Below are 12439 nucleotides of genomic sequence, written 5' to 3' on the forward strand. Positions count from 1 at the left end.
GATAAATGGGCATGTTATAATTTCTTAGGTAAACACCAAAAGAATAGAAACTGAATGCACAATATCCAAACTAGAGGAGGAAAAAGATGGATAAAAAAGCAAGTTCCCAAAAGTCCAAAAATGAACAAATAAGTGCATACAAGACAACTGAAAAACAAAAAACAAGACGACAGATGCAAATTAAAATATAGTACATGAGACATTCATTACAGCAAATGTAAATAGACTCAATAATGCAATTAAAATGCTAAAGTTGTCAGGTTGAATTAAAAAAAAATTTTAATGTTTATTTTTGAGAGAGAGAGAGAGAGAGAGAGAGAGAGACAGTGTGAGCAGGGGAAGGGCAGAGAGGAAGGGAGACACAGAATCCGAAGCAGGCTCCAGGCTCTGAGCTGTCAGCACAGAGCCCAATATGGGACTCGAACCGATCATGACCTAAGCCAAAGTCGGCTGCTTAATGGACTGAGCCACCCAGTCGCCCCTTCAGGATGAATTTTTCAAAAGCCAACTCTATGGACATATGTTTACATGAGGCAGATTCCCAGCACTAAGGGCACAAGAGACTAAAAGTAAAGGGATAGAAGATAATGTATCAGGAAATATTAATAATAACAAAAGCCACTGTATGTTAATCATCTACAAAAAAGATTCTAAGGTCAAAAGATTTCCTAGATATAAGTGAATTTCAGATTGCAAATGATTCAATTTAGCAGTAAGGTGTAGCAATTGTAAATGTGTATGCACCAAAGGGCATAGTCTTGCTGGAGCAGCCACAGAGCCACAGTGTTATCGCCAGAAGAACAGAGCCATGCCAGACCTTACACCTTTCCAGCAAATATTCACTTCTAGAAAAAAGGGATGAACCCCCCTGAGTGGAGTCTGCTATAAACTAGTTTTAGTTGACAAGAATATACATATATATATATATATATATATATATATATATATATATAGTTGATAAGCATATATATAGGAGTTAAATTTTATAGCATATAATTGAAAAGAAATCCATCAACGGTCAAATAATTTACAGTGCATTTATGCAGTGGACTACCACAGAGTAGTGAAAATCAATGAACATCCTACATCCACATAGAAGAATCGCCAAAACATGAGCAAAACTATCAAGTCAGAGAAAGTACATGCAGTATGATTCCAACTGTAAAACGTTTTAGTAACCGATCAGACGAAGCAACGCATTATTGGGATATATGCAAAAGTCTTAAAATCATAAAGAACAGCACAGCAATGATTATCACAAAAGCCAGGATACTGATTACATTTAGTGGGAGGAGTGACACATGGAATGGGTATCTAGGAAAATGGCACAATCTATTTGGATGGATTACAACTCTACATGGATGTTTAGTTCTTGGGTATTCTCTGTATTATTATTTTAGCAAACTAAAATATATGCACAAAAGTGCAGAAACAGAAGTATGCAGCTCAGTGAAAGGAGCTAAAATTTCCAGCACATCAGAACTCCATCTGAATCACTAGCTATCCTAATGGGGGAGAAAAGAGAGAGAGAGAGAGAGAGAGAGAGAGAGAGAGAGAGACAAAGTAAGCAGAAGTTTACAAAGTAAAGAATGGCAGGTCAGCCCTTCAAAGGTAACTCTATTCTGGCTTCCAACACTATCAATCAGTTTTGCTTGTTTTGCACTTTCTATAAATGGAACTACATAGTACATATTCTTTTTATTTTTAGTCTGGTTGCATTTCCTCAATAATTGGTTTGTGAAATTTACCCATGTTGTTGCATGCATAAATAAGTGTTTTTTTTTCATTCCCTGCTTTATTGAAATCACACATATATATGTGTGTTTTCTGTGCATCTGTTTTATTTCACAATAAAACAAATGAAAATAAAACTTTGAAAGGTCAGATTCAGTAATTAGGTAGTTCCTGCTACTCTTTGCAGATCTCTTAAAAGTTGTAAATCCTAACTATCCAAATATTTTCGACATTAAATATTTCCAGAGAGGCTGGAATGAAAGTCATTTCTCAAACACCTCCCTCTTTCTACTTTTGCTGCCAAGCCCAAGCCAGACACCGGGATAACAGATACAGACTCTGTCAAATACGTTCACCTGAAGTCTGTTTACGAGACCAATTTCAAAAAGCAAAAACAAAGATGTGCCTGCTCAGCTGGATTCCCCCCAGGAGATCCGCTCCCAACACAGCTTTGCAGCAGGTCAACTATCACCAGCTCCACTCTTCCCAGCCCTCACCCCCCTCACACACACATATTCACCTGTTTGCCCTTCTGATCTGTAGCTCCCACCCCTGCACCACAGGCTTAATCCCGATTTCTCCCTCCTTTTCAGGAGTCACAGTAAAATGTGAAAAAGAAGGGATTATTCTATATTTCCAGGGGCTGTCTACATTTTACAAGGCTAACGGTAAGGGCAAAGTTCAGCCATGGTGATGAAATAGTCGAGGGAGATTTGGGGTGGGTCCTTTACGTTACGTCAGGTGGGCATTACCCTCGTTTGCTTGCAACTGAGCCGACTCCAGACCCTGTGCCCTGGGACGCTCTGTCTCTTCTAAGCAAGAGGACTTCTGACAGCAGGAAGGAGACTTTTTAGCTTTAGCCTTGTGGACTCCAGACCAGAAACCACAATTCAAAGATGAAAGCTAATCTTCCCAGCAGAAAAATCTTTCTGAGCTGCTGCCACCGAAAAGAGCAAGAAGTCAACCCCCGCAGAGGCCATGGTGGGGACATGCAGCGACGGCCCGGCCTCCTCGGCAGTCTTAGCAGTGCCCGGAAACGCCCCCGTCTGAGGGGCTGGAGGCCAGACCTGCGCATGCTCACAGGGCTTCTGAAGCTGTTTCCCTGAGGATGCTGGTTTCACTGAGCTCCTCTCTCTGGCCTCCCACCCCGAGGGACCCAACTTTCCGATTTGCCCTAAAGAGTCCTGATGTATACATGTGTTATCTTAGGATCTTGTTGGTCCTGAAAATTTAATTTTCTAACAAGGTGGCAGTGGTAGTAGTCGCATTAAAGTATCTTGGGAAAGGTTGGATACCCTTCTTTTTAGCTCCACCTTCTGCCATAGTCTCATCTAGGAGTGGGGGAAGTGCATGATCAACCAGCAGAGTTGACTCTTTATTGCCTGGTTAGACCAGAAAGACGACCAGGGATCACCTACTCTCTTGTTGCACGTCTTCCCATATGAAACACTTCCTTACGCTGGACCTATCCCCCTTCTTAGAAGTCAAGAAAACTTAGAATACATTTTTGCTCTAAATTTTTTCACATCCCATTCTCATCTCACAGCCTCTTTTTTTTTTTTTTTTTTTAAGTGTATTTATTCACATTTGAGAGAGCACAAGCGGGAGAGGGGCAGAGAGAGAGGGAGACACAGAATCTGAAGCAGGCTCCAGGCTCTGAACTATTAGTGCAGAGCCCCACACGGGCTCAAACCTATGAAACATGAGATTGTGACGTGAGCAGAAGTTGGATGCTTAACCAACTGAGCCACCCCAGTGCCCCTCAAAGCCTCTCAATGTAGCTATTATCTTCACTCTTCCTCTGAAACTGCTCCCGAAAAAGAATCACCAATGTTTTCCCTATTGGCATTTCAAGAAAAAATATTGTTGCTATTATTTCCTTGGTCTTCTGCAGAAGTTGATGCATTTACTGTTACACTTCTTGGAATTCTGTATGTGCCTGGATTCTTGTAACCACTTCCTCCTGATTTTTCTTATCCCTCCAGGCCCATTACTTTTTCTCTCTTTTTTACTTCTTTCTGATACATCCTTCCCAAATCTGAGCATTTCTTCTCAATCTCCTTCATGGGAGCATCGGGGTTCCCAGGATTCCCCAGCTTGGCTTGCAATGGTCCTCACTTGACTGCTGTCCCAGGGCAAGCCCACCCATGCTGCTGGTCATCTATCCCTATGGGACAATGACCCCAAACTGTCTTCCTCGCCCCACTTTTCATGAGCATACCAAATTCATATCCCTAGTTGCCCCCTAAAATGCATACACTTACTTGCCACATAAATAGCGCACAGCTCAAGGGGCCCAACATACCTCATTATTTTCCTTTCAAACCTATTCCCTGTGATCCCTAACTTTGTTTATCATGGCTCTACCATGCAGTAGTCACTCAGGCCAGAACCTGGAATTTTTCTGAGATGCTGCACCCCCCTGAGTGAGTGGATACCCCCCAGTATCCAGTGAATCATCAGAGTTACTTTTTATGCTCCATATTTTTCAAAATGCTTCCGATCTTTTATATGTTCTATTCTCAGGCCCTCAATCCCTAACTTTTCTCCCTTCTTACACCCTCATCACTCCATGCCGACACTAGGCTATTATGAACACATCACTCAAGTTTTTAAAAACAAACGTTTCATGGGTCCCTATTGCCTGCAGGGTGAACTCCAGGCTCCCAAGATGGCAGACACAGCTCTCCCTGCCCCAGTCAGTCTGCTGTCTTTCTGTGAAGCACTCCAGGAGAAACACACAGAAGCGCCTTCTCTTCCCTGCTGACATGAAATTTGAACATGCATAAACCAGCAGCAAGGTGATGTAATCCCATCCAATTTTCACAGATAATATCCAGGGTGGAAATGTTTCCAAACCACAGCTGAAAGACACATGTGGTTTTATTCGGCATGAAATTCAGCAAGTAATTAATACTCAACTCTGTCATGCTTCTGGAAGCAGGGCCACTCTTGGAGCTTTGGAGGGTGGGAGTAAGACCCTCACCCTGCTCTCTCGTGACTCCATTCCACCAGGGAAGGCTCAAGCCTTTCATACCCACTGCTGGGTAATCACACACCTGTGTTGGCTGCTTCTTGGGATGCATGGAGGAGTATTGAAGATTCTGGAGGATTACACAGAGAGCATCCTGACTCAAGACCATTTCAGGAGCTATTTCTGGGGCTGATTTCTCTCCTGCACTGTCCAGCAACTATACACAACTAAGGAAATTCTAGAAAAAAAACATGTAATCATACTAAAGGTTTATACTATACTAAAGGTGTCAGATGCTAGAAAACCTCACCTTTAAGATCAGCTGCAGGAAAACCACAGAGTCAAACTACAGGAACGGTCAGGCTTCAGTAAAACTTCATCTGGAAAACTTAACTCAAGGGTGTTGTTATAAACACTTGCCATAACCAATGTGGAGCTTTCCTTGTCATTCTGTCCTTTCTTTTGCCCCTTCTCCTACTGGATATATTCATTTCTTACTTAATCATGCCTTTGACTGGTCTTCAGTTCTGCTGAAGAATATATTTCAGTGGTTTGAATAAATTTTTGGTTTTCAATCATATTTAGGTTTTTAATATTTCGGAGCTCTCTTTGAGAAACAAAATAAAGCTATGGACTTTCTCTCCAGGAAGCAAAATGTGCATACAGGTAAAGTTTTGCTTATAATTCATGGAGTTCATGGACCAGCTCCCTCCCAACAAAGCACATCCATGACCCTCATATGGCCTGCTTTTCAAATATTTGAAGAGAGCGCTCACATATCACTTCCTCTCTCCTCTGCACCTCCAACTTGACCTATACAATCTTTGCTTGCTTGTCATGTTTCTCTCCCAAATTAAATCTGTTCATGTTCCTCTTCAGGGATGAACTGAGTTTGGTTCAGTGAGTTTGGTATGACACATGTCCCTTAGGATAGGCCACTACCTCCCATTATCAGGACAGTAGTGGAGGAAATGTAGTCTGCCAGCACTGTCTTCCTCTGCAACTCCATGGCAGACTCCCACAGAATGTGCTGGAAACTTAAATTCTGAGGCTGTTTCCTAACATATCGGTACTGAGTTGCATCTCTATCCAGCTCCAGTTGTTGGGTCTACAGGAACCACGTGGAAAGATCTAGTCAACTGTAACCAAAGGGAGCAGGTTAGGAGAGAGCAGGACCTGGTGTCAGAGTTCCCTATGGGAAGGGGGGGAGTGGTGTTGTGTTGGAGCCGGTTGACAATGCAGAAGGAAGTCCTGTGTTCCTGTCCACACATGGCACCCGTGAATAGAGCATCCATGGGTACAGACAGGTAGCAGATGCTGACACCATGACATAATCTGGGCCAACCAATGCAAGAAAGCAATGGGAAAGCACATTCCTTCCTTCTTTCTTTCATTTAATGAACCAGACTGCTGTGCTCCTACTAAATTCTTGGCTCTGTGCTAGGTGCCTGGGAGGAAAAAAGAAAATCCAGATATGGCCCTACTTTCGTGGAACTTCTGTCTAGTGGGTGATACAGACACGATGGCGTGACCGTTGAACTATGAAGGTAAGAACAAGATTTTAGAGAGGACTTCGGAAAACATCTAACACACTTTGGTTGGGGGGTGATGTCAGGGAGGGCTTTCTCAGGGCGGTGACATCCATGCTAATTTGTAAAGGGTGAAGAGATGCTAGCCGGGGAGTGCGTGTGGGGGGGAGGGGGGTGGAGGTGGAGGGGCGGTGGTGTGGACAGGGCCAGAGTGGAGTGGAGACCTGGAGGTGACTTGGTGGTGAAGGAGCCGTGGGAGAGGCTGGGGGAGCCATACTTCTCTGCAGGTGCTACAAGAGAGGCGGGAAGGGTCCCGAAGGGCCCAGACACCACTTGAAGAACTTCACACCTTCCTTTGAAGGGTTCTAACCAGGGCATGATCAGAGCAGAGGTGGGTCTCAGAGCCGTGCCAGGGGAAGTCTGGAGGGTTTGTCAGCTTGCAGCCACCCCACAGAGCTGGCTGGGGAACAGAACTTTGTTCCTGTGACTGGGGGCTAGGGGACGCAGAGAACCACCAAGGTCTAGGCCTGCCCCGGCAGCCGGCTGGCAGAGTCCAGAGCACCTCGTGTTGTAAACACGATCTTGTCTCTCATAGACACATGTGCCCCTCGTAACAAAGAATGTCAACCCGTTTATCCTCCTTTACTTTTCCTGCCTGTCCTTAGGGGATGGGCAGTGGGGGAACCCAGAACTCACTAAAGGCCATGGGGAATGACCCAGGAATGTGTCTTTTGTGCTCTTGCCTACGCATGTCCAGCTCTCCTTGGGGTTTCTGAAACCTACCCAGACTGGGCCTGATACCAGAAGTCTTACTGGAATATCCTGGTTCCAGGGCCCAGAGCAGAGAGGCCACACTGAGCTCCTGGGGACCCTGCCTATAACAGCCCACCTCCTCCCTGCCCTGTCTGGTGAGTGGCCCTCCCAGGGGCTGATTCTGTCTTTCTGATTATCCTCCCAGGGAGGCGACTGAGTTGTTAAGTAAAGAAACAGTCCCTTGGGAGCAGAAGAAAGGGGCTTGTCTCTTAAGAAAACTTCTTGGGGCACCTGGGTGGCTCAGTCGGTTGAGCGTCCGACTTCGGCTCAGGTCATGATCTCATGGATCATGAGTTCAAGCCCCGCATTGGGCTCTGTGCTGACAGCTCGGAGCCTGGAGCCTGCTTCGGATTCTGTGTCTCCCTCTCTCTCCCTGCCCCTCCCCTGCTTGCACTCTGTTCTCTCTATCTCTCAAAAATAAAATAAAACGTTCAAAAAATTAAAAAAAAAAAAAAAGAAAACTTCTTAAAACAACAAGCTTTTTGGTGTCCGTTTAAATATGGCTTCGACTTGATGCACAGAAAGAAAAAGCCATTTACACTTCTTGTGTTTGACTGAGATCCAAGGAGGCGGGACATGTGGCCTGCTGGTCCGGGACACCACCCTAACCCTGCTGGGACCAAGCTAGCAAGGAGTCCCTTTTGTCCAGGAAAGGACCTCCTTACCTGGGCACCCAGGCCCGACTGTGCCCCCAGGCCAGCGCCCGAGGTCTCAGCAGTTTGCTGGGTTGACCTTCTGCTGATCCTGGCCCCTTGGGGCAAAATCCAGACGAGGCAGCTGCCTGTTAATTTGCAGTAGTAATAGGACCCCTTCTAAATGCTTATCAAAGTGCCCGGCGTTGAACGTGAGCTCTGGAAATTACTTTCACTGTAAGATCCCCGGTGCCTGCCCTTGCATTCGGTTTCCAGGAGCTCTGCAGCCCCTGGGTGTTTTACTGAGCTCTCTCTCTATTTTTGCAGCCAGCTTGTAAGTCCTGGATGACACTCGTTAAATGGGTTTCTGAGGACTTGTGTACTGCTTGTTTATGAGCCAAGCTGGAAAACTCAGCCTTTCCTGGGGAAGATTCCGGCCTGCAATGTGTGGGTGGGTGTTGGAGGGCATCCGGGATTAGCTTGGCCTGAAACCCGGAGGAGTGTTTGTTCTGGTGTTGAAAGCACTAATGTAACGCAGTCCGAGAATGGGAATAAAACCCGTTCTGCTCCTCAAGGCCAAGGTTAAAAAGAACTGAAGCCAAACTTTGCGTTGAGTCCAGTAACCCCTGAGTATTTCATACCACAAAGCCCCACGCTCGGGCAGCCCACCTCCCTCTGCTTGGAGAATTTATTTTTCTTTGTCTCATATATCAAAGCAATTTGCAAACTCTAGTAGGTTCACTCACTAGTAAATATTCATAGAATATTTACGGTGAGAGATAGAATCGTGAAACAGATACCTCCCATGTCTTTAGGAAGCCTGATTGTAAGGGAAGGAAAACAGACTCTCAGGATTGGGAAAGGATTAAGGGCCATCTAGGCCAGCGGTCCCAGGGAGCCCAGGTGTCCTGGATTGTCTTCTTATCGGGCAGATTTAGAGCCCAGGAAGAACACCCCTGTGACTCCCCGTGCCCTAAAGGCGTGGGTTCCTTTCCCAGGGAGCAGCTCATCTAAAATCCCAAACCTGAAGTCTTCTGTCTTTCTTTGCACTGTCTCCAGAGTCTTCAACCATTCCTCTGGGGTGTGGTCCACGGAGGAATGTTTTAAGGCCGCCAAATCTCATTCTATACCTAAGCCTGGTCTCTCCTCCCGTATGTGGGAGGCTGATTCTTTAGGTCTGATGTCATCATCTTGTTTTTAATCTAGAATAACTTCATCTTTTTATATTCACCCCAATATTTCATCTGAGATCAGGGGTTGACACGTGGCAACCTGTGGGCCAAATCTGGCCTATCACCTGCATTAGCACCATCTAAGTCTACCATCTAAGAATTGTTCTTACGTTCATATTTCAGTGGGAAAAATCAAGACAAGAGTATGCTAATGACACATGAAAATTACATGAAAGTACTTACATGTTATCCTCAACTTCACCTCTCGGCCTATAAAGCCTAAGATATTTACTGTGTGGCCACGTACAGGAAAGTGTGCCAAACGCTGGTCTCGATTTTAATTCTGTTGTTGACCATAGAGTAATCCATCCCTTTTTCTTGCAAGGGCTCCAATCTGATAAGGATGACATTTTATATTTTTTAGAAAATCTCAAAAAATGTATACAGACCAGGACACGGTTAAGGACAGCATAGGTCTTATCACCTACTACTAGAGCCGTCCTCCAGATAATATCAATCTAATCCCCAATGTAGCGCAGCTCCCCTAGCTGGGTTGTTCGTAAATTTGCCTTGTGTCTGAGGATATTAACAAAGCTATGTCCATCGTCTTGCTTACATCCAAATATGCCAGATGTACTGACGTGCCTTGCTGTTAATTCTTGCTTAGCAGTTGCTTCAGGAAAAGCTCAGGTCGGTCTGACATAACTTATTCTTGGGTGCTAGTCTCCTTTTCTAACATCCAAGATTTGGCACAGAATCTTTCCAGGACTCAGTCGTTGCTCTCCGGCCTGAGCGTGAGAAACCCATCTGTACTGGTAGGGTACAACTGCTGCAACAGGTAAGCTCCCCAGTCGTAGTGGGATTAATGCAATTAAAACCCCAGAGTAGTTCACGATTCTTACAACTTCCATATGGTGGTTTCGGGACTTAATTACTCATGGGTCTGTCATCCCAAAGTCTTTGGGAGGAGAGAAGGTGGAGAAGGTACACCTGGCTCTTAGCCAGTCACATGACTCTCTACCAAGTGGAAACTTGATCTAGTCTCTCCCCGGCTGACTCTAAGCTATGGAAGGGGAACATAAACCTTGGTGGATAGCTGGCCATCTCTGCCATGACCTTTCCTTTTTTCCTTTGGAATGTTGTACCTGTCTTTGCAAATGTCTATACCTCTTTTTTCCTCTTGTTTTGCCTCTTTAAGCACTGACAATAGGCATATGTGCTGAGCCCAGGGCAGAAAAACTATTTTTAAAAAGCAAGACATTCTAGGGGCATTTGGCTGGCTCAGCCGTTAAGCATCTGACTTCAGCTCAGGTCACAATCTCTCGGTTCGTGAGTTCGAGCCACACTTCGGGCTCTGTGCTGACAGCTCAGAGCCTGCAGCCTGCTTCAGATTCTGTGCCTCCCTCTCTCTCTGCCCCTCCCCCACTCATGCTCTGTCTCTCTCAAAAATAAACATTAAATTAAAAAAAAAAGCAAGACTTTCTGTTAGAATTACTTCACCTACTAAGTGATTATATTTTGGCTCTTTAAAAAAATTTCATTATTCTACCCATTTGGGTTTTAAGATCATTTCCTTTAACTGAGGTCACTTTAGCAAAGGCATTTGGTTGCAAGCAATAGAAACCCGACTTAAATGAGCTAACAGAAAAGAAGGTAGCGTATACACAGGCACAAAAGACCTAAGAAACCATAAGCTTGGGGACTGGAACTAGCTTCTCTCCCTCCGTCTCTTCCTCGCTCATGTGTCTATCTGACTTCATTCTCTCTCACTGGGGACAAACACCAGCAGCCCCACTCATAGCCCCAAATGCTCCTCATCTAATATTTTAGATGAAGAGATCTTGGGCAAGTATTCTGATTGGCTGGACTTGAGACACCCGCCAGCGCTTAGACCAATCACTGTGTCCACACAAATGGGAGTAAAATAAGGGGCCCGAGCCCAGGCCTCTCCACACCACCCCTCCCCCACCACTCCCAACTCCACCGGGACTCTGGATGGCCACGGGCCAGGTGGTGGGAACGCTCACTGGCAAACATACAGAACCAACCCCCTTCTCTCTGGAAGCGATCTAGGATACGGGGGATTCCTTGGTTATGTCATCAATTTATATCCTCCTGCAGGCACCCACAGCCCACCAAGGCCTAACACCTTCTTGTTTTTCCTTTTGTTTTTAATTTTTCACTTTTGTCTTTTTTGTAGAACACACCTGAAAAAAATATGTGGGCCAATAGCAAAGTAAAACATACTACATGCTATGGTTGCGAGCAGAGTGCTATACAAGTTAGGGGATGAGACAGATCCTATGTGACAGTCAGATTAGGATGTGAGGGATGGGCAGGATTACAACCAAGCAAGGGGCAGGGGTGGGGGGGTGGGCAGGTATCAGTCAACTAAGGTTCTGAGAGAATCCTCCTTGGGGATGATCACAGTAGAAAGAGCGTCAGGGTGACGGGCAGAGTGGAAGGGTTCCAACGAGTGTCTTGGGGAACAAGGAATCTCGGGCTTTGGCTGAGGCCTGTGAAGGCCAGAGTGTCAGGATACATAAATTCTGGTATGTCTGTGTGAGAAACAGTCTCATTTCCTTATCATCTCTCATTGTAGATTCCGTTTCCCTCATTAAATTCCAAGCTCCTTGAATCCCGGGGGAAGGGAGCTCCTTTATAGAAAGTCAGCTGTGTGCTGATGTTTTTTTAAGTCTTCATAAATCATGTGAGCCCTTTCATAAATCACGTAGAGCTGCCTTGCTGTCGCAGCTGCTCTCCACAGATACTTCAGGGTAATGCTTCTATTTGTCCCGGGCAAAACTACCAAGACTTTGGCAGTCCCAGACCCGCTTGTTTCTAGATGCTACCTCTCCCCCACCCCTGGAGGTGCCCAAGGCTTCTTACTGTCTTTACTCCCCCTCTCCCGCCCACTGCACCTATGAAAACAGGAAAGACTCTGTTATCAGTCACTTATGCTTGATGATGGATTGATTAATTGCACTTTAACTGAAATCCAGTCACACAAGTAGAACCTGTGCTTTCAACCCTTCATTTGCATTTTAATCCTTTTATCTTCCAATGTGGAATGCAAGGCTATTTGCTATGCTAAAAGAAATTCCAGGCTTTCACCTGCTTACAGCGATGTTTTAGATGATGGTGGTGGTGATGAGAGAGAAAAGGAGGAAGAAATCAGAAATCAGGAGAGGAAAAGGGAAGAGCTGTAAAAGAAGGAGAAAATGTAAGAGAGGTAACAGAGGAAAGTGGAGTACAGACATAGAGTATGTCTAATAAATAAGATGTTGGTTAAATATTTATTGAGTAAGTGCTCATGGAATGCAGAGACAGATGGATGCTCGGTTCAGAAAAATAGATTTAAAAAATTTTCTTCTCCAAACTAGACAACAAGTTCCTTGGGGGTGAGAAATGTGACTTTTTTTTAATCCCCTGGCACCAGGGATATATCGTCCTTCTCGGTAAATAACCAGAGATGTAATAAATATATGCTGATTGAGGGGTTATATGTGTATTTAGCAAGTATTGCCCGAATTTCTTTCTGGTTTGGAGTGTGTTGAAAAATTCTTTCAAAGCTCAAAAACCTCA

This window comes from Neofelis nebulosa, chromosome 4 (assembly GCF_028018385.1).
Source record: "Neofelis nebulosa isolate mNeoNeb1 chromosome 4, mNeoNeb1.pri, whole genome shotgun sequence".
Classification (NCBI taxonomy): Eukaryota; Metazoa; Chordata; class Mammalia; order Carnivora; family Felidae; genus Neofelis; species Neofelis nebulosa.